The sequence below is a fragment of the Balaenoptera ricei genome, chromosome 11 (assembly GCF_028023285.1).
Source record: "Balaenoptera ricei isolate mBalRic1 chromosome 11, mBalRic1.hap2, whole genome shotgun sequence".
In the NCBI taxonomy this organism is placed as follows: domain Eukaryota; kingdom Metazoa; phylum Chordata; class Mammalia; order Artiodactyla; family Balaenopteridae; genus Balaenoptera; species Balaenoptera ricei.
Window position 1 is genome coordinate 20,759,660 of NC_082649.1, and position 21,769 is coordinate 20,781,428.

General features: G+C 41.5%; 2 protein-coding genes across 17 annotated transcripts in view; one reads left to right on the top strand and one right to left on the bottom strand.

Annotated features, from left to right (window-relative positions):
• Positions 1 to 13,881, bottom strand: part of LOC132374406 (cytidine monophosphate-N-acetylneuraminic acid hydroxylase) — a 269,930-nt gene extending 256,049 nt beyond the window's left edge. For all 12 annotated transcript variants that reach the window (XM_059938059.1, XM_059938051.1, XM_059938058.1 and 9 more), the window contains exon 1: positions 13,818 to 13,881. The gene's annotated coding sequence lies outside the window, so the exon portion shown is untranslated. The remainder of the gene's footprint in view (positions 1 to 13,817) is intronic.
• CARMIL1 (capping protein regulator and myosin 1 linker 1) overlaps positions 1 to 21,769 on the top strand; it is a 319,730-nt gene that overhangs the window by 90,971 nt on the left and 206,990 nt on the right. The window contains exon 1 of one of the 5 annotated variants that reach the window (XM_059938049.1): positions 10,997 to 11,063. The exons of the other annotated variants lie outside the window; for them this stretch is intronic. The gene's annotated coding sequence lies outside the window, so the exon portion shown is untranslated. Of the gene's footprint in view, positions 1 to 10,996; positions 11,064 to 21,769 lie in introns of those variants that run through there. 5 annotated transcript variants of the gene reach the window in all.

Here is a 21,769-nt window from a genome sequence, read left to right on the forward strand (position 1 = left end):
TGGAGTTGAATATCAGTGTTTTTTATTCTAGACACTCTGAAACATGAATACTCATGCTGGGAATTCTTGAGTCAGCATGTGAAAAGAAAATGGCAGTGTCTGCCCAGTGATCAGAGCCAGTTAAGCAGGGAAAGGCAAGCTAATGCTTGTATGGGCACAGCAATGGAGCTTTCGTCTGCCTTGTTCTCTGGATATAGGACTCATGATAATTACGAGCAGTATGCATTATCAGCAGAATGCAGTTCAGGAATTAAGAATCAGCAAGCTGACATCTGAGTTTTCTGCATAGAATTTCCTCTGTGAGACTAGCCAGTGGTGGTGCGTTAGATGCTAGCAAGCCATCCACTCAGTTGTTAAACAGATGATTGGCTTGTAATTTGTAAGATTTTTTTCTGGTGGTCATTGCCTAGTTAAAAACAAAGACTTTAAAATATTGCAAGAGTAGAGTACTGCAATAATAATAATAATAATATCCTAGATGTGCTGTGAACTTTTTCCTAAAAATAGCCCCTGTGATTAGGCTCCCTGCCCTTTCACATTTGCTGTTTTGAGGTCTCATTTTCCAGTGCTGTAATGATTGATATTACTAATAAACGTTAGTAGATTTGTCTCCAGGTTTCTCCTAAAGCTCTGGAATATGCCTGTTATTAACATTATCTGGCAACTTTTTAAAAGGGAGTTTTTCTAGACTCTTTACATTTCTTAATCAACCAAGATGACTCTTTAAAAAGTCATAATTTTTGGCTTTTATGACTTCGTATGTTTTCAAACATGTGGAAGAGCTTTTAGGGTTGGTTGCACAATTTGATTTGAAATAAATAAATAAAATAAAATAAATCCAATGGTGTACTTCGTAAGAGATGTTTAACTAATTTAGAGGTAGCTTTTTGTACTCTGCAGGGAACCTTATATTTCAATGATAGGCACTACTTATTCACTATTATTCACAAATATTTCACTAATGTCTTCATATTAGGGTAGGTGGCTGGTGGTATTACTGGCTGGTGGTATTTCCCACCAACAGGGCATTGCACTTCCCAGGTGATCTTTTCTGGAGAACTTTGATAATTACACTACCATACTTGAATATGGAACTCAACTCTGGACGTTAAAGGATAAAGGGCTACTGGGCTATCTATCCCAGGATATTGGACAGATGATCACTGGAGAGGCAGTAGCTGGCAGGAACCCTAATAATCTTCTGTGGTTGGGCCTCAAGAATTTCATCTCTCTTCCTTCTCACACAGCTGCCTCTATGGTATTGAGATCTTACTCAGGATGATGGGTTGAATGAAGTTGGTCTGGAATTTCACTCTCTCCTTCAGAAGTGTTCAGGAATCATTAGAGCTTGACTGTTCAATACAATAGCCACTAGCCACATGTGCCTGTTTAGATTTAATAAATTAATTATGAGATATAATTAAGTTATATTTAAATTAAAAATTCCTCTGTTGCACTAGCCACACTGCAGAGGCTCCAAAAGGAACATGTGGCTAGTGGCTACCATATTGAATTGCATTCCAAGTTCTTTTGGACACCGACATCTATGGAGATGCAGTGGCACGCCCCAGGTCACGTAGCTATAGTTAGTCCAGAATCAGGAGTTTGCGCTAGTTTAGCAATTAAAAAATGTATATATCATGCAGCTCTTCAGTTTTGGGCGTCATAACTTGAAGTAAAACGTTTGTCCCTGGAGTATTACATCCTTCTTCCAAAGTCTGTGAGAAAGACTCAATAATAGAGTTAGAGATTAGTTCTTACTACATAATTCTAGTTTTATAAAAATTTGTGATTCACCTTAGGCTGTGTGTGTGTGTGTGTGTGTGTGTGTGTGTACGCACTTGCATGTGTGTACAGTGGTAGTTGGCCACATGTGCCATATATTGCTAATCTTGGTCTATATGATGCCCATCACATAGAGGACATGGGGATCTAGAATCACAGGGTATTGGAGTTGGACAGGACTTTTGAAGGTATCTAGTTTAACCTTGCACATACTCTTGACAAGGCTGTTGATGGTGAGAGAACTTCTAAAAGAGTTCATTTCTTTCCACAACTTCTAATCTTGGTTTTTTTTTTTTTTGAATATCAAGCTAACATGTTCCTTCCTTTAATTTCTACACATTGGCCCAAGTTGGCTCACAAAAAAAGTTTACTCCCTCTGATACGCAGCCCTGTCAATACTTGAAGACTGTTTTCCTGTCATTCCTATGTCTTTTCTCCTATATGCTAAGTAGGCCTACTTCCGTCAGCTATGCCTTATGTGACATGTTTTGCAAACCTCTCACCATCCTGCTTGCTTCTGTCTGGACAAACTGCACAGGATGGCTCAGATCTGTGTGATTGAAAATTTCATCTTTCATTTGAATGTATCTCATGGCTAGGTACATTCGGAAAATCGCAAGTCTTTCTTGAGGGAAAAAAATGGCTACTATTATCCACCTGTAGGAAACATAGTAACTTAGTTTTTTTGGTAAGAAGTAATATAGTTGTCTGTAATAAATATGTATTACTTTTATAATCAGAAAATATTTTATAATTTTAATAAAAGTACTGTTTCTCTTTCCAATCACTATATTGGGTAGAGTTTGGATGTAGTGAGTGAAACAAAGAAATAATGTTCCCAACCTCCCTCCATCTCTCCCTCCTTCCCTCGCTCCCTTTCTTTCTTCCTTCATCCCGTTCATTCACCAATCTTTGTGTGCCTGCTGTGTGCCAAGAGCCGTGGCACTGGGGACACAGAGGTGAAGGAGAGAGGTTTCTTCCTTGAAGAGGGCATAAATGAGTGGTAGAATTATTCTGGCAATTGGGAAGGATGCAGCAGAACATGCTGAATTCTCTGTGATGACACTTATCAACCATATGATCCCCAGCAGGTCTTTCTGTCTGTCCTTGCTTTTGAATTTCTGAAATGGGAATGGTCCTTGGAGTAGCTTCCTCCTAGGATTGTTCTAAGCCTTAAAATCAAAATGATAGTACACGGTAGGTGAGACTTCTGTGAAGATCATGGCTATTCCTGTTGTGCTCTCATTGTTGTTACTGATGAATAATACTCTTTTGGAGGGAGGTCGAGTGACTAATTGCCCATGTTAATTTCTCTTTCTTTTTCACATATTTCTTCCCCTTATCCAGTTCTTTCACCATTTTATTATGAAAGTTTCCAAGCATATAGAAAGTTGAAAGACTGTTACAGTGAATACCCACATACCACCACCTAGTTTCTACCTTTTACATTTTACTCTGTCACATAATCTATCCATCCCTCTGTCATTATCCACTGTTAATGAACTTGTATTTACAGAGCTGATACGTGGTAGTCATTTTCTCTGGGAACTGAAGCCCTTCCCACCATGGTTTTGTCCTTCTTCCCAACACTGGTAATGATGGTTAGGATGATGACGTGGGTACTCAGCACAAAGTACTACATTATTAACTCATTTAATCTTTATAATGATGCTAGTAGACAAGTTTTGTAATTAATCTCCATTTTATAAAAGAGGAAACTGAGGCACAGAGAGATGAAATGTGTCCCAAATCACACAACTAGTAAGGAAAAAAATGAGAAAACTGGTAATCACTCTGGTTAGGCTAGGTTTAAAAATATTTTTTTAATCTATAGAGTTAATGGAAAAAATTTGAGATACCATTTATGATCATGAAAAATAACCTCTGCGTTTGTCTTTAGCTGCTAGTTTGTGGCCACTGCTGTGTCAGGAGCTGGGGTTACGCAGGTGATGAAGTCATGGTCTTCTCCCAAGCCAGTCTAATGGACAAAGCCATCATGAGTTGTTGCAAGGATCAGTGTTTTAATATAAACAATTTTGCTGGAATAGTTAGAAATGAAGAATTTCAGTAAAGGAAAGTTACATTATGTATCTAGTTTTACTTCAAAGAAACCTTTACACACAAACGGTTGCTTTTTGGGGGTGTTTGTGACAGGATAAATGATTCCAGCAAATGAACACTACCTATTTGGAAGTGTCTTACTATTTACAGACTTATTTTCTTTTGCCTTAGTAGAGGAAAATGATTTTGGGGAAATGTATCCAAGGATTATTTACTTTACCCATAAAACATATTCTGATTAATGGTATTGTAATGTGTGCCTTAATTACACTTACCAAGGCATCTTATCACTGAAAAAAATACTGTTCCTTCAATATGTTTTCCCTTTTATCTTTTTTTTTTTTTTAAATATATTTATTTTTGGCTGCATTGGGTCTTCGTTGCTGCACGCAGGCTTTCTCTAGTTGCAGTGAGCAGGGGCTACTCTTCGTTGAGGTGTGTGGGCTTCTCATTGCGGTGGCTTCTCTTGTTGTGGAGCATGGGCTCTAGGAGCGCAGGCTTCAGTAGTTGTGGCACGCGGGCTCAGTAGTTGTGGCGCATGGGCCTAGTTGCTCCGCGCATGTGGGATCTTCCCGGACCAGGGCTCGAACCCGTGTCCCCTGCATTGGCAGGTGGATTCTTAACCACTGCGCCACCAGGGAAGTCCTCCCTTTTGTCTTTTTCAACATTTTTGTTTCAGTTTACCAGCACAGCACAAAAAGTGCAAATTACAACCTCAACAGGGGCCAGGAGCCTCGCCCACGTGGCTCACATCGGTGAGTATGTGGACATGTTTCTGTGCCTCGCTGCTCCCAGGCCCATTGCCTTAGGAATGTACACTGTTGTGGCAGGGATGGGGTGAGGAACACATTAGGGAGGGTGTACAGGATGCAGAAGCAAGGGGCGGCCATTGACACCCTTAATCAACATTGGTTGAATGGCAGAGTAAAGAATTTTTATACATCAAGAACAAAAGCACCCTTTGTGATAAATGCTTAGCACTACTGAAAATTTAGAAACTTCCTGCTCCAGGCTCATTGGCTTCTTTGGGTGGGGTAAGGCTTTTTTAAATTACAGTAAAGAAAAAAAAATCTAAGCGATAATAAACTATTTTCAGTTGACCCTCTTTGGGGCCACTCCTTTATCAGTATCTCTGTGAATAAGATTGTTAACTGAAGAATGCCTCTTCTCGTAGGAAATGAGATAATATGCAGTTTTGTTTTCATTTTTCCTGTTAAAGGATTTAAAAAGGTGTTTTTATTTACATATAAGTAAAAATTTGAGAACCTCTTCAGTAATCACTCATATATTGTTATTTACTTTTTTGAATCAGTGAGCTGCCTGAGCATTGCAAGTCATCCTTATTAACATTCCTCTAAAGGTGCTGTTATAGGTGATAATTTTATATAGAGGATGGAGGAAATAAGAAAATTGCATTTGTCATCCTGTTGAGGTGAGACACTTGCAAGGGGAAGATAGTTTCTAGCAGGGTGATGAAGCCTGTTGTTCATGCTGTGGTGTTGACTATTCTTCTGGGTGGCTACCTTGACTGTGGGGGTCCTTGTGACTTCCACGTGACACACATTCTAAATACGATTCCGTGCCTCGCCCTCCTCCCAGAGTCTTTCCTGCTCTGTGGTTATTTCTTGACTGGTGGGTAACACTCAAGCCCTTCTTTATTTGAGATTCATCCCCTTCAGGGCATGCAGACTCCCGGTGAAAAAGCCGAGCAGATTTATTTTGACAGCACTTCCTGGAGGGCTTGCCCCATTTCTTTCCAGGAAAAATTAAAATTGCTCTGCCTTTTAAAAATATTTTTTCCTTAAGGACTGTCTATTTCATAAAAGCCACAGCATTATGAACAGTTTAATAGCAGGATTATAACATTGTTTTGAAAAGTCCTCACTTGGTCACGGAACTGAAAGAAAGAGCTCTTCCAGGACCCATTGCCCACATCCTTGCTTCCTAAAGCCCTGGGAGCAAAAGCATCCCAGGAAAATCAGTAAATATCATATCTTAGTCTTTAGGTGGTTTCACTAACTCTCAGTAACATAGTCTGTTTTTTGTTTCAATAGGAAGTTAAAGGAAGTTCTTCCTTAACCTAAATGTAGAGAATGATAGGGCCACAGGGTCCCTTAGAAGTGGTCTTGGTCATACTCTGCAGAGATGAGAAAATGAGTGCATCAAGGCTAGGGGGCTCACCCAACGTGGAATAGCTTGTTAATGATTGCTGATCCGGTGCTTTCTTCACTCCATGGAACCATTTTCATTAAGGTCTCTTGTCCCAAGCTGATTAACAATTTTCATGTAAATAGCCATTGATGAAAGAGGCTGGTGAGAGGCTTCATCGAAGAGGTTGTCATTCAGCAAACACTTTTGGGGGAGTGAGTTACCAAGATAAAGATGATTAAAGCCTGGTCCTGCCCTCAAGGAGCAAATAGTCCAGAAAAGTGTTTGAAGGCATGTTTACAGTTTTAAAGTTCTTTCTAGCCCAGTGATTCTAGCTTCTTTTTCCAAAAAATTTTTTGTTGTTTTCATATCTCCACAAAAACAAGTGCCTGGTGGTTAAACTGTCATAAAAGGTGGGATACCAAGTTGTAGTGTATAGTGTCTAAGGAGGGGAATGCAGGCCGATTGGCCCAAGTTCACATCAAGAGAGCATCGTCAAGTAGATGGTAGGAATAGAAATCTGGATGGTTTGGGGAAATGGCAGCAAATAGACCTTGGGGGGCAAGCACTCAACAGGAATGGGGGCAATTCTGAATGTGGGCTGGGATAATGATGAGTCTAAAAAGGAAGAGGGTAAGTGATGAAAGTTGCAGCTATAGGCACCAACCAAAGAAAGGGTTTTTTTTTTTTTTTTTTTTTTGGCTGCGTCACACGGCACGCACAGATCTTAGTTCCCCAACCAGGGAACTGTGTCCCCTGCAGTGGAAGGGTGGAGACCTAACCACTGGACCGCCAGGGAATTCCCAGAAAGGGTCTTTTTCACGTGCACTTTATTGGTTCCCGTGGAGGGACCATTTTTGGACACACTTGTTTTCTGTCAAGTGTACAGCACGGCATTCACTAGGCTGCTTGGAGAAGTGCTGCTTAATCTGGGTAAAGGATGGTTTTGTTGTCTGGCTTATCTCTAGTAAGTTGGCCGTCATCTCTTTTCCCCCTAATGTATTCCTAGGCCTTCCCTTACTCAGTATAGTTTTCCTGGAGAATCCATGAAATTTGAAATCTTATTTTAGGCACTTCAGATTAGGCAGATATACTTTTTGCATATGCACAAATTTGAAATAAATTCAGCTTTATTTCCTTTTATTTACATAACTGTGTGGGGGGGGTGTGGGGGACATGTACATACCTTTTCCTGGATTATCATTTAATATTGATGCTGTCATTCGGCGCAAATTCGGATGTTTTAAGAGTATTGGGAGGAAAAGGATTTGTTTCCTAAGCAATCAGAAAAGGGGTCACATCTCTGAATATTTACTGCAAAAGAGGCATGGCTGGAGGAAGAACTGTTTACAGATTAGTGAATGAGACAATTATAATGTTTTTCCGATGTGGCTGGAGCTTTGCATCTCTAATAGTGAGACCCAGTGATATTCGTGACTAGGATCTGTTCCTCCAAGAGCTTTCAACTAGGGATAATTCATTTGTTTATGCTCAGAAATCACAGCCACGACATGCCTCTTTAAAGACTCAGAGACAACGGAACGCACAAATAGAGAAATTAGCACGTATATTAAAATAATGCATATTCCCCCCCCCCCCAAAGGTCTCCCTATATAGGAGCGTCAGCAGCGTTCTCCATTTGAGTTAATCCTCTTCTTAATGTGAAGTGCTTAGGATGAGGGACCAGTGCATCTTTTAATTACCAACTAGCCTGTTATTTAGTGGGAAGAGGCTGGTTTTTGGAAGCCTGACATTAGTGAGGCTCATTTATGTGATAGTCACATGCAGAGGACACAGGCTTGCTGTCTTCAGGTTAGGAGAGGGGAGACTTAGATCGGGCAGCTGCCTCCTTTCTGCCAGACACTGTGCTGAATGAAGTGTGACGTGGACAAGCTCTTTGAGGTGTGTAGAAATTGTTGCCCGACACGAGAAGACGCTGAGGAGTAAATCAGGTGACTCACGGTTCAGGCACCACAACTTGGTTTGAGGTGGTGATGACAAGCACTGACAGTGAGAGGCTCACCCCACAGGGGAGCTGCTGGGAACACGGGTGTAGGAACTGATGGATGTGGGTTCAAATCCTGACTCCTTTCAGTGTCCTTGGGGCAAGTTAAATTAAACCTCTCTGCGTCTAGGTTTCCTCATCTATAACACGAGGATTATGGTACCTTCTGTACAGGATTAAATGCAATAAGGGAAGTGCCTCCCCATTCCTGGCTTACAGCAGACTTCAAAAATATCTCCCTTCCTTGCTTCCTCCTCCCAGGCAGTTCTTAAGAGGAAGAGTAGTTGTGCACTGGCATATCTTTTGATACGTATCTGAAAGATACTATATGAGTGGTCCAGAACGGAAGGCCAGTGTTTGCGTCTAGATAAAGCCTGGGTTCCCTGCTTGTGCAGGTATAACACAGACGGCAGGGGCTGCCCAGCTGCTGGGGCTGTCGTTCCAAATACATCTGCTAACGAAGGATTCTGGGCTTCCCGTCTTCACGCTCTGCCCAAATATGGCTGTAAACCTGCCCATGTGCTAGAGAAGATTCCTCGACAGCCCGTGGTCCCTTTGACCAGGGATGCTTATAGGAGACCTGAATGGCCACCTTCTATTGGGGATGGGTGTGTATTTGGTGACTGGGTGCGAGTCAGGTTTCTGAAAATGGTTGCAAGTTGGCAAGTTTTGTAAAAATGTCAGAGGTATCGAAACCAGATATCAAACCAGCCCTTGAACATTCAGAAAATATAAGAGGCTGGCTTCTAATGAGTGGAAAACAAAAGTTTCTGCTAACTTATTAAATTGGAAAATAACACTAATGAATGTGTAGGGATGGTTTGGATGGAACCTGCTCTGTGTATGTCCTTTATGTAATCATTAGAGAACCTGTAAACCAAATTATGCCTGGGGGAAATTTTAAATCCAATTTCAGTCAATTTATTGGTATGCTAGGGGAATTAAAAAAATGGTTTAGCTTGGCCTTACAGAGAGCTATTATACTGTTTGAACCATGACTACTATTGTTATTATCATTAGACAGCTAATATTTATTGAATTGTTATTGTTGGCTGGGCCCTGTGCTGAAAAGCTTTTACATCCTCGCATCTAATCTTCACAACACTCACAGGAAGTGGATGCTGTATTGTGTCCATGGACAGCTGAGGATGTGAGGTGTAGGGAGATTAGATAATTTGCCTAACACCACTAGTAAGCAGTAGAGCTGGCTCAGGCATATCCGTCTTGAGAAGCACTGTAGCATCATCTAGAATTATGTCTGTGGGAATTGTGTGACATGCAGAATTCATGCCGTATGTCTGTGCAGCTTCCATTTCTGTTCTGTTCTTCTCTGTCTTTAGTTCTTCACCTTAAAATCTACATGTAAATCATGCTAATTTAGCAAAATCTATGGTGAACCCACTTAGCATTTTCACTGAAAAGACCTAAAGACTGTAAGGTGAAGTCTCTGGAACCTGGTTCTTCTGGTGCCCGTTCTGATTGCATTAGCTTCTCTCTGTGTTAGACCAACACGCATCTTCCTGGAAGCTTTTCCTTCCTGCATATCTTTGGAAGAATTGGAATCAGTTTTCCTGCCACGAAGGTGTCTCAGGGTATCAAAAAGACATTTTAAGTATAACGATGGAATTTTGACTCATTGCCCTTTTTTCTAAAATGCTTTATGCAGATTATGTCCCTGCCCCTGGCTGTACTTAAATGGTTTTGGCCAAAATTTTTTTCAGGATTAAGATGGGGAACTTTTTGGACTCATATCTTGAAGCTCCTTTAAAAACTTATAATTTGGGGAACGAAAAAAATCGCTTATGAAGGAAATGTGTTTTTTCCTAACAGTGGCTGTCAAAGCGATAAGCCAAGTGATGCCACACAGCTGGCAACCTTCTGGGCAGAAAACCTGTAGCAGAGCAGAATCGGCCTTACTCCGCTTTAGCATTTAAAATACCATCACCACCAGCGTGTTCATTGTTGTCGGAAACGTGTCTGAAGCCACTGCCCATATATAGCATTTTGCCTTATCACTACGGTGGGGCTGGGGGTGGGTGGGATGTTTGAATGTCTCTGCTCACTGAAAGGAAACATCAGTTCGGACTTGACCAGGCTGCGTTTTGAAAGACCAGACTAACCAAGCCATCCTGAGGAGGCCCTTCCAGATTCCAAGAAGCATAAATTCCAAGATTTATGATACAGGTAGTTCTAATTTTATGCATTTCCTAGATATTGAATAGGACTTTTGGCTCTGTTTATAATGTATTTAGTATATTTATGCTTATTTCATAGGAACTAACACGTTCTTGAACAATTTTGAGTGATTTTAATGGTTTGTATTTGCTTTATCTTTGCTCTTCTAACACTGTTGTGTCTCAGTTCAGATTTAAGAATGTTGTTCAGGGATACAGTCACCAATTTTAATATCCTTCCTGTGGGGGAAATTATATAAGTTTCACATACAAACTGTATATATATATAATTATGTTATATGTTATTGGTATGTGATGTACATGTTATATGTTATATGTATAATATAACATATATAACATTGATTATCCTCTAACCTATAGTTTCTAGAAACATATTGGAGTTTCAAAATAAAGATAGTCTTTTAACTGTTCTTCTTTTAACTATTTATGGGAGACACTGCACCCTATCAGTTATACGTAACATAGGAACGCAGCCTTGCTTGTTTGTAAAGTGAATAACATTTTGTTCTTTTGCAAGTATCACAGTGTTCCTGGGATTTAGTATGCTCATTCTCAAAATGAAGGAATTTAACTGACAGCTTCTGAGGTCAGCTCTAAACTGATTGAATTGCCCTGTTAATCTCTTGGGTCATGCAATTTAGTGATATAACTGGGGTTAGCCTGAGTGTTTCAAAAGCAAGATTAATGAAAGCTCATTCTCCAGCTGTCGGGTTAGGAGATTATTCAAGAATGTTGCCCTGTCATTTGAACCTGGGTTGCTGATGAATAAGCCAGCATCATTATCCTGAGGACCACCTCATTAATCGAGCCACAGCCTGACCGCTGCATCTTCTTCACCATCTAGTTGTGGAGCCAGCATCTTGCATCAGGTGCGCTGCTGGGACCCGCGGAAGGTCTGACACCAGCCCTGTTCATCCAGACAGCATTTTCTAGACCCATGTCTCAGCTCACTTGAATTTGGTAACCAAGGATTTACATGTAGTTTTTTCCCCCCCTCATTTTCAACTGATTTCCCTTTTTATATCTTCCTAATTTCTGCTCTTTTCCAACAAAACTATAGATGTACACTGTATAACGGGCTGCCTTTAATCTTCTGCTTTGATTTTCTGAACGGAAAAATGGTGATACTAACTTCAGCCCTTTCATTCGCTTTGGGAAGAAAAATGAGATAACTGATGCCACAAAGTGCTTTGAATATAGAGTAGGAGGGAAGTTCAATTAAAATAAGAATCTTCTATCTTTATTTTTATGTGACATTTAAAATGTTAGCATCGAATACGCATCAGGGAGGGAAATCTCATTTTGAATGTCATTGATAGAATGATGGTCGAGAAGATATTAGAGTTGCATGCAAAAACTAAGAAAATGTGTTTTAAAATGATTAGAACCAAGCCATCTACTGTTTCCTTTCAAATAGGAGAATTAGATGGTAACTGTAGGGTATAATAGAAAATAAGAATGCGTACTTCAATATTTTACAGATCTATTTCGTATATATCCTTTTAACTCAATTTCAAGGAAATCGTGTTATGTATAGTTCAGGAATGTTTCTCTGTGTGGTGAGATGTATGGTTCAGTCTGGTAGCAACTAGCCACAGGTAGCTATTTTAATTAAAATTAATTATAATTAGATGAAATTAAAATTTTAGTTAGTCCCATTAGTCACATTTTAAGTGCTTAGTAGCCACATGTGGCTAGTGGCTACAGTATTGGAGAGTCCAGATATAGAACATTTCCAGAAGGTTCTGTGAGACAGTACTGCTCTAGAGGAACTGGAAAAAGGCAAAAGAAAATTCCCTTCCCCTTCCTCCCCCCAGTTGCTTTTTAGAATTCAAATAGAATCTCTGGCCTTATATTATTAAATTTTAAATGTACATTTGAAATTATTAAGGGAAGCAAAAGGCGTTTGGGCAGAGAAGAACCACTCACTTCAAAACATCATTTGTTTCCCTACTGAGAACAAACATGCTTTTCAGAATTAACACTTGGAAAATCTTGGAACCAGTTCTTTGCTCTCAAGTTGCACTTCTTCCATAATTATTTTCTTACTTAAGTAACATTACCCAGACCAATACAGTAGTCACTTAATCATGTACCATCTTCATTTGTTATATAATTATTTCAGGAGTATAAACCAAACTGTTGCCTTTAGCAAAATAACTAATATATTCCAAATCCACTCGGTTCACAAATGTATTTGGGTTCTGTCATCAAAGGATATCCACTTCTCCCCACTCCCACTGACCACTCTGGTCCCAGCCACCATCCTCTCTCTCGCCAAGTTATTGCAGTTGCCTGCTGACTGGTTCCCTGCTTCTGTTCTTGCCCTCTCACCCACTTTCCAGTCTGTTCTCAACACGGCAGTCAGAGAGATCATTTTAAATGTCAGGTCACATCACTCTTGTGCTCAAAATCCCCCAGTGGCTTCCGCTTTTATTCCAAGTAAAAGCGAAAGTGTGGACAGTGGATTGTAGGGCCTCACGGGTCTCATAGCCCCCTCTGACCTCACCGGTTCTTATTCGCCTCAAGCCACAGTGAGCTCTTCTTTCTCCTCCAAGCACCACAGGCATATTCTTGCCTCAGGAATATGCTCTTTGCCTTCGCCACTTCCTCTGCCTGGACCACTCTTATCCAAGATGTCCACATGGCTCATTCCTTCACTTGTTTTAGACGTTTTTCAACATCTCTTCATAATGAGGTCTCACCAAACTATTTAAAAATGCCACCTACCCACCACCCCCTCTCCAGTGCCCACACAGCACTCACTCTTCCGTTTCCCTACTAGCTTTTTCTCCATAACACTTGTCACCATCTGACATACCTTATTTTTACTTATTTATTTGTGTGTAGTCTGTCTCCTCCCAGTAGACTATAAGCTGCTTGAAGGCAGGGCCTTATGTCTTTTTATCCTTAATGTCTACAAGGTAGACAGCCATAATCTAATGAATGAATGAATGACTTACATATTTAATAACAATTATAAATAGTACAAAAAAGAATAAGATAGGTGCATTTAAAAGAGAATTCTACTTTTTTGGAACCAAAGAGTGCTAATTTAATGAGATTCATTTTAGCAAGAGAGAGAGAAACACAAAGACACCCCTTCCGGCATAATCGTGCCTCTACCCCGTTCCCCTCTGAGGTGACTCTGGGGTCAGCCTGCACTTTTTGTGGGCTCTGCCAGAGGCCTCTGTCCCTCTCCCTCCTAGTCTTGAGGGGCCTCACAGAGGAGAGTTTGGACCAGGGCTCCAGGGGTTCTATGTGGACAACTTGGAAAAGCAAAAGAACTTGGGGCTCCAGTCTGGGCTGATCCTTGCGGTCAGGCCATTCAAAGAAGGCAGAAGAGGGATCCCCTTGGCTGTGGAGCTGCGCTGCACGGGTATGTGTGTGTTCTGAGGGAGCAGGGGCCATGGGGGAAGGGGCCAACCACAGTTTGCTGCCTTGGGAGGGGAGGTGATGAGCTACAGAAATAGAAATCTAGAAGCAGAGAGGCAGAGAACTCCTGTCCCACGCTGGGAAGTGGTCGATGCCAGACTGGGGTACCCGGCCTGTTTCTGGCATAGCTGGGGAGAGGGGAACGCTTGGGAGTGGTCGGGAGCCAAAAAAATGAAGGGGTCACTTACAGTTTGCTGGTTCCTACCGAGGCAGGGAGGAGGAGGCATAGCCACACGGAGAACCCGTTGCTAATTTCTACATTAAAGGGCGGAGCAGCAACAGTGTTTGTGCTTGAGGGATGTCAGCTTTTCACTTCCTCCCATTGTGCAAAGGCTGGGTTTGGCTTAGAAAGCTCTGCCCCAAGTTTCACTTTATCTGGCAACTTTGAGCCATTGGGCACAATGTTCAGGTGGGGTTCTTTGAATAGGTGAGTGACGTTTCTGTGTTCCCAGAGCAAAACACTTCTCCACGTAGGAAATCTCATTTATCTGAAGTTTCCAGAAAGAAAAACATGCTCTATTTACAAAAATAGGTTTCCTCTCTTTGGCATGTCCTTTCATTATGCCTGCATTTTAAAGATAAGTTTCCTTCTGTTTAAATGGTCTACTAATTGTCAGTAAAATAACATGTGTTTTTTTCCTGTATTTTGTATGAAGTCTGTCCCGTCAGTACCCTGACCCACCTTTTGTAAATTGTTTCGTTTTGTGGACTTAACTCTGTTGCTCTGTTGGCACAATCAAGGGCAAAATCAAGGTCTAGAGAACCTTCGGACACCTAAAATCATTTATTGGAGTGGATTTTGCTTTTCCTGCATCCATTGCTAGAAATGACATTCCCAGCCTGGGGAAGCTGCAGAAAACTAGAGTCTTTCTGTAGTGAATTTTTGAGTAAAGAAGTTCTTCGAACACAGTAGGCAAAAGGCAGGGATGTCAGCGTTTGGCATTTCTACACCTTTCCTCTGCTAGGTTACCTTTTTCTTGTTCTATTTTTCTTTTTTTGGCAGGTGAGTTGGAGATTAGCTAGTAGATCTGTTTTAAGTGGGTCGAGGTGAGCTGCAAACAACAGATTTTCAGGTACTTCCCTTATAGGATATGACTATTAAATAGGAAGGATGTGTCTATTACGTGGTAGCTGTCAGGAATAAACAGGCATAACAGAATTTTTATAATTGGAGTCACAGACTGTAGCAACTCTTTTTACCTTCTGAACTCTTGAGTTTTTGCAGCTGGAAAGGGGGTGAGGAAGAGCAGTAAACTTTGACTAGGATGGATATGGTCCCGGCTCCCAGGTACCTTACAGTCTGGTGGAGCTGTTAGATGTTACATATACAATTCCACCAATAATTAAAAGGTATTACTAAGGAAATGTGCAAATACTGTGAGAATATATGATCGGGAGACCTGCTGTAGTCTGGATTTTCTTAGGGAAGTTCTTTAGGTTGAGATTTGAAGGATGAGCAGGTGTGAATCACGTGAAGGTAAAGAAAGCGGGAAGGAAGAGCAGTTGGAGCAGAGGGTGGGGCAGGAGCTGTCCCCTTGGGGGGACCAAGTTCCAGTGTGGCTGGAACTGGAGGTGGGGGGTGGGGAGGAGAGGGAGGGAAAGGAGGCTGCAGGTGGAAGCAGGGATCAGTGGAGTCATGCAGAGCCACTGGAGAGCTTAAGCAGAGAAGCGATAAGATAATGTTTGGGTTTCTAGAAGATCGCATCAAGATCCTATATGGGCAGCTGACTTGGTGAGGCAAGATGGGTCTGTGGGGAGGCTATGGCATGTGGTACAGGGGCAAGATGATGGTGGCTCGGAGTACAGTCATTGCACTGGAGCTGGAGAGAAGTGACTGGATTTAAGAGATGTTTAGATTGCTCTGAACTTGGTGAATGACTGAGGTAGGGAGTGACATTGACAATGCCTGGATTTCTGGCTTGAGAAACTGTATGGATGGCCATGACTCATTACTGAGCTCAAACTCTTAGAGGAGGAGCAGATTCTGGAAGAAAGATCACATGCTGAGTTTAAGATTCGGAGAGACATCCAAGTGGAGTTAGAGAGATAGATCTGATGATCCAAGAATGATCTGGGCTGCACATGAACTTGGGATTCCTGTGAGATCCATCGAAGTCATGGGAGAGAATGGAAGGTAGCAGGGAGTGGGGAATGGATATGAACAGGGAGGTGGGTGGACAAACCTGTGGAAAAGAGAATTCCAAGCTTGAGGGGCTGTGCCAGTGCTAAGGAAAAATCTCATTCAGCTGTGCCCAGTGCTAAGGAGAAATCTTGTTAGGAAATGTTAAGAACTGTACACGGGGCTCAGCAACAAAGAGGTGATTGGGACCTCAGTGGAGCTGTGGGGACAGAAGCCAATTTTGAACAGTAGAGTGAATTTGAGGCAGAAAAATGAAGACATGAGGTGCAGATCCTTTTTTGAGAAGTTGGGCTCAGAGGAAGGAGGGAGTTAGATGGAGCTACAAGAGGGGTGAAGAATCCAGGATACAGATCTAGATCTTGGGATCTCTCTATCTGGATATTTACATGTGGAATGGAAGGCATAGTTAGTCACTTAAAGTTCCTGCAAAGGTGGGCAGGATATAATCCAGAGCCCAGGTGAGGGGGTGGGCATTTACCTCCAGCAGTTCAGAAGAAGAGGAAGATGAGAGGACAGATGTAGCCGCAGGGGCAGGCAGGTGTGGAGGGTTGGAGTGGGATGGTCAGCGGTACCATTCTGATGAAGTGTGTGTACTCAGTGGAGTAGGAGTGAAGTCGTCTTTCCAGATGCAGGAAGCGAAATCAGCTCGTGGGTTCGACCTGTTCTCCAGCTGCACTTGGCAGACGCCACTGCAAACCTGGAATAGGTGGCTGGGTGGGTTCATCCAGGGTTGAGGTTTTTCTCTGCGGGCGTAATGAAAGGATAGGGAACACACAGGCCGAAGGTATTAACAGTGGAGGAATGATTTCAGTGGGGTTTTAGTGGGATGAAGATGGGCTGGGAGGATGTAGGATGGTCAGTGACCTGGCAGGGTCAGGGGGCAAGTAACAGAGTGGCAGACCCAGCTGAGTAGAGGAAAAGATGCACATGCTTCGCTAACTGTAATGTGTATATAAATCACCTGGGGATCTTATTAAACTGCAGATTCTGATGCAGTAGGTCTGGGAGTGGGGCCTCAGATTCTGCATTTCTAACAAGCTCCTAAGTGATGCCAGCCCCTCCGGCCCATGGGTCACACTGAAGGAGAAATTAGAAGGTTGTGGTCAGAGAGTGGGATGCATGAATTAGGAATCATAGAGCAGATAGCACGGCCCAGGGAATGACTAAGTGGACCAAAAGGTCAAAGAATGAGAAGGCCACCTGATCACTGAGTCTTGCCGATGCATGACAATGATGCTGACACTTACTGTTGGCAACACTGTTCTGAGCACCTTGTGTATATCCTCACGACAGTCCCCAATGAGGTATGTATAATGACCCCTTATTTTACAGATGAGAAAGTGAGACACAGGGAGGCCATTCTCCACATCACCCACGCTTGTGAGTGGCAGAGTCAGGATTCAAACTGGGACAGTAGAACTCCAGTACATCTCCAGAGTCCAGTGCCCTTATGTGACTGGATGCATTACGGACCTCTGATCGCAGAAGTTGGAGAGGAGATGGTGTATAGAGATTTTTAGCCAGGTGTTAGCATCATCAGTGAGTAAAGTTAGGGTGTCTAAGAGAGTGCTAGGGTTTTTACAAGTTATCTCATTTAATCCTCACAACTGTCATGTAGAGCTTATGCCATACCCATTTTACAGGTAAGAAAATTGAGACTCAGAGATTATATAATTGAAGTGGGGGAATTGGCAAGTGAATTCAAATTGGTCTGAGTCAAAAGCCCATTCTTTTTTTTTTTGAATTTTATTTATTTTTTTATACAGCAGGTTCTTATTATCTGTTTTATACATATTAGTGTATATGTGTCAATCCCAATCTCCCAATTCATCACCCCCCCCCCCCCCCCCGGCCCCCTGTCACTTTCCCCCCTTGGTGTCCATATGTTTGTTCTCTACATTTGTGTCTCTATTTCTGCCCTGCAGACTGGTTCATCTGTACCATTTTTCTAGGTTCCACATATATGCATTAATATACGATATTTATTTTTCTCTTTCTGACTTCACTCTGTATGAGTCTCTAGATCCACCCACATCTGTATAAATGACCCAATTTCGTTTCTTTTTCTGGTTGAGTAATATTCCATTGTATATATGTACCACATCTTCTTTATCCACTCACCTGTCGATGGGCATTTAGGTTGCTTCCATGACTTGGCTATTGTAAATAGTGCTGCAATGAACATTGGGGTGCATGTGTCTTTTTGAATTATGGTTTTCTCAGGGTATATGCCCAGTAGTAGGGTTGCTGGGTCATATGGTAATTCTGATTTTAGTTTTTTCAGGAGCCTCCATATTTTTGTTTTTATTTCCATTTCTCTAGGAGGTGGGTCAAAAAAGATCTTGCTGTGATTTATGTCAAAGAGTGTTCTTCCTATGTTTTCCTCTAAGAGTTTTATAGTGTCTGGTCTTACATTTAGGTCTTGAATCCACTTTGAGTTTATTTTTGTGTATGGTGTTAGGGAGTGTTCTAATTTCATGCTTTTACATGTAGCTGTCCAGTTTTCCCAGCACCACTTATTGAAGAGACCGTCTTTTCTCCATTGTATATCCTTGCCTCCTTTGTCATAGATTAGTTGACCATAGGTACGTGGGTTTATCTTTGGGCTTTCTATCTTGTTCCATTGATCTGTTTCTGTTTTTGTGCCAGTACCATATTGTCTTGATTACTGTAGCTTTGTAGTATAGTCTGGGAGTCTGATTCCTCCAGCTCCGTTTTTTTACCTCAAGACTGCTTTGGCTATTCGGGGTCTTTTGTGTCTCCATACAAATTTTAAGATTTTTTTGTTCTAGTTCTGTAAAAAAATGCCACTGGTAATTTGATAGGGATTGCATTGAATCTGTAGATTGCTTTGGGTAGTATAGTCATTTTCACAATATTGATTCTTCCCATCCAAGAACATGGTATATCTCTCCATCTGTGTCATCTTTAATTTCTTTCATTAGTGTCTTATAGTTTTCTGAGTACAGGTCTTTTACCTCCTTAGGTAGGTTTATTCCTAGGTATTTTATTCTTTTTGTTGCAATGGTGAATGGGATTGTTTCCTTAATTTCTCTTTCAGATTTTTCATCATTAGTGTATAGGAATGCAAGAGATTTCTGTGCATTAATTTTGTATTCTGCAACTTTACCAAATTCATTGATTAGCTCTAGTAGTTTTCTGGTGGCATCTTTTTCTTTTTCTTTTTAACATCTTTATTGGAGTATAATTGCTTTACAATGGTGTGTTAGTTTCTGCTTTATAACCAAGTGAATCAGCTATACATATACATATATCCCCATATCTCCTTCCTCTTGCGTCTCCCTCCCACCCCTCTAGGTGGTCACAAAGCAGAGAGCTGATGTCTCTGTGCTATGTGGCTGCTTCCCACTAGCTATCTATTTTACATTTGGTAGAGTATGTCCATGCCTCTGGTGGCATCTTTAAGATTCTCTATGTATAGTATCATGTCATCTGCAAACAGTGACAGTTTTACTTCTTCTTTTCCAGTTTGTATTCCTTTTATTTCTTTTTCTTCTCTGATTGCTGTGGCTAGGACTTCCAAAACTATGTCGAATAATAGTGATGAGACTGGACATCCTTGTCTTGTTCCTGATCTAAGAGGAAATGCTTTCAGTTTTTCACCATTGAGAATGATGTTTGCTCTGGGTTTGTCGTATATGGCCTTTATTATACACACAGAGGTAGGTCCCCTCTGTGCCCACTTTCTGGAGCGCTCTTATCATAAATCGGTGTTGAATTTTGTCAAAAGCTTTCTCTGCATCTATTGAGATGATCATATGGTTTTTCTTCCTCAGTTTGTTAATATGGTGTATCACATTGATTGATTTGTGTATTTTGAAGAATCCATGCATCCCTGGGATAAATCCCACTCGATCATGGTGTATGATCCTTTTAATGTGTTGTTGGATTCTGTTTGCTAGCATTTTGTTGAGGATTTTTGCGTCTATATTCATCAATGATATTGGTCTGTAATTTTCTTTTTTTGTAGTATCTTTGTCTGGTTTTGGTATCAGGATGATGGTGGCCTCATAGAATGAGTTTGGGAGTGTTCCTTCCCCTGCAATTTTTTGGAAGAGTTTGAGAAGGATGGGTGTTAGCTCTTCTCTAAATGTTTGCTAGAATTCACCTGTGAAGCCATCTGGTCCTGGACTTTTGTTTGTTGGAAGATATTTAATCACAGTTTCAATTTCATTACTTGTGATTGGCCTGTTCATATTTTCTATTTCTTCCTGTTCAGTCTTGGAAGGTTATACCTTTCTAAGAATTCATCCATTTCTTCCAGGTTGTCCATTTTATTGGCATAGAGTTGCTTGTAGTAGTCTCTTATGATGTAAAGCCCATTCTTTCTCTATATCAGGTTTCACTACATCCCCACCCAGACATGAAAATTCTTTTCTAATTCTCAGATAGGCTGTAGTTACCATGGGAATAATCTCCCCCTGCACTGACTCAAGCTACATCCTTGAGATGATGTGTCGAGAACGGGATTCAGGGCGGGAGACAGGGCATCTGGGATTGTCTCTGTCCCTAACTAACAAGTTTGTACACGTCTCTGTAGGTCTCAGTTTTTTATCCCTGTAGATCACTTTCAGAGCTGTATTCTTTGAGGCCAGTTATAATGACTTCTTTTGTATTAACGTGTCCTGTAGGCTTAGCACTTGATAGGTAATCTCCAATTCTTACACAAGGACAAATGCTGTCTCCAAGTTAGAGGTGTGGATACTGCAGCCTGGAGATTTAAAGGAACTTGCCTATGACCAGTCTGCTCACAAAATGCCGAAGCTGGGATTTTGTTGTCTCCAAAGCTCATGTTCTTGCCATCCTACCACGCTGCCTCAGCCTTCTCATAGCCTCATGGCAGATCATGCTTATAGGTGCAGATGGTGCCATAAACCAGTTTTTATCAAACTCTCAAAATCTGGACCCACAGAAGAAATGCATTTTATATTGATTTTGAGAAACACCTCCCCGTGTGTGCACACAATCGTGCGTGCACACACACACACATGCACGTGTGCCACAAGCACACTGATATCTCTGAAACAGAAGTTTCATGAAACAATGCTCTGGTTTCTGTTTGCAATGCATTTGATTTTCTTTTCACTTCCAGTTCAGTCTATTTTATTAATATGCTTGTTAAACTCTCCTGAATTGATTTAACCAGCCACCAATGGGCTGCAGCCCTCAGTTTGAAAATTATGTGCATACCCGGATTTCTCAGTATAATCACTCCAAATCTTTTTTCTCCTCCTCTCCCTGTTTATCGTGGAATGTAATGAAGAATATCTCTCAATCTGATTATTTATGTAACAGTATTAAATCTAAGCCAATTCCCCCTACCATATGCCACCCACACTTCTGCAGAGTGGAGGAATATTTCATAAATTTGCTCTGAGAGCAGGAAAGAAAATGTGAACTTTTTTTCGTTTGATGAAAATGGTAATTAACAAAAGGTGAAGAATAAGGAAGTGACATTTGTGCCTCCTTGGCTTGAGAAGATGGGGATCTAAGGGCCCCCCTTGTAGGCTGACAAGTTGAAATAGTGTAGGTTGGGGAGGGACCACAGCATGAGAATTCTGATAAAAGATGAGTGAAACTTACTTCATGTTCCAGCTCTGCCGTATAGCTGGTTAACTAATATTACCACTGAACTTGTCCAAGGACATGTGTTTATTGGACTCCTTTATGTGCCAGGTCTCGTTCTGTGTACCTATGTTATCTCAGTAGGCATATTGTCTCCTTGTTTTTACAGGTGGGGTGATTAAGGCATGGAGAAGCTAAGTAACCTGCCCCAGGTCACACAGCTAGTAGTGAGTGGTCTAGCAGGGGTTCATACCCAGGCTTTCTGCCTCTGGAGCCCGTGGTCTTTGTCATTACGCCGTAACTGTTACGTGTCTTTCCTTTCAAGTAATTCTCTGTGGTCTTTATTGGGTGCCATGCCCAGGTTGGGGTTCTCGCTTCTGGGTTTTGAATCTTGAGAGGAATCATACATGGAAG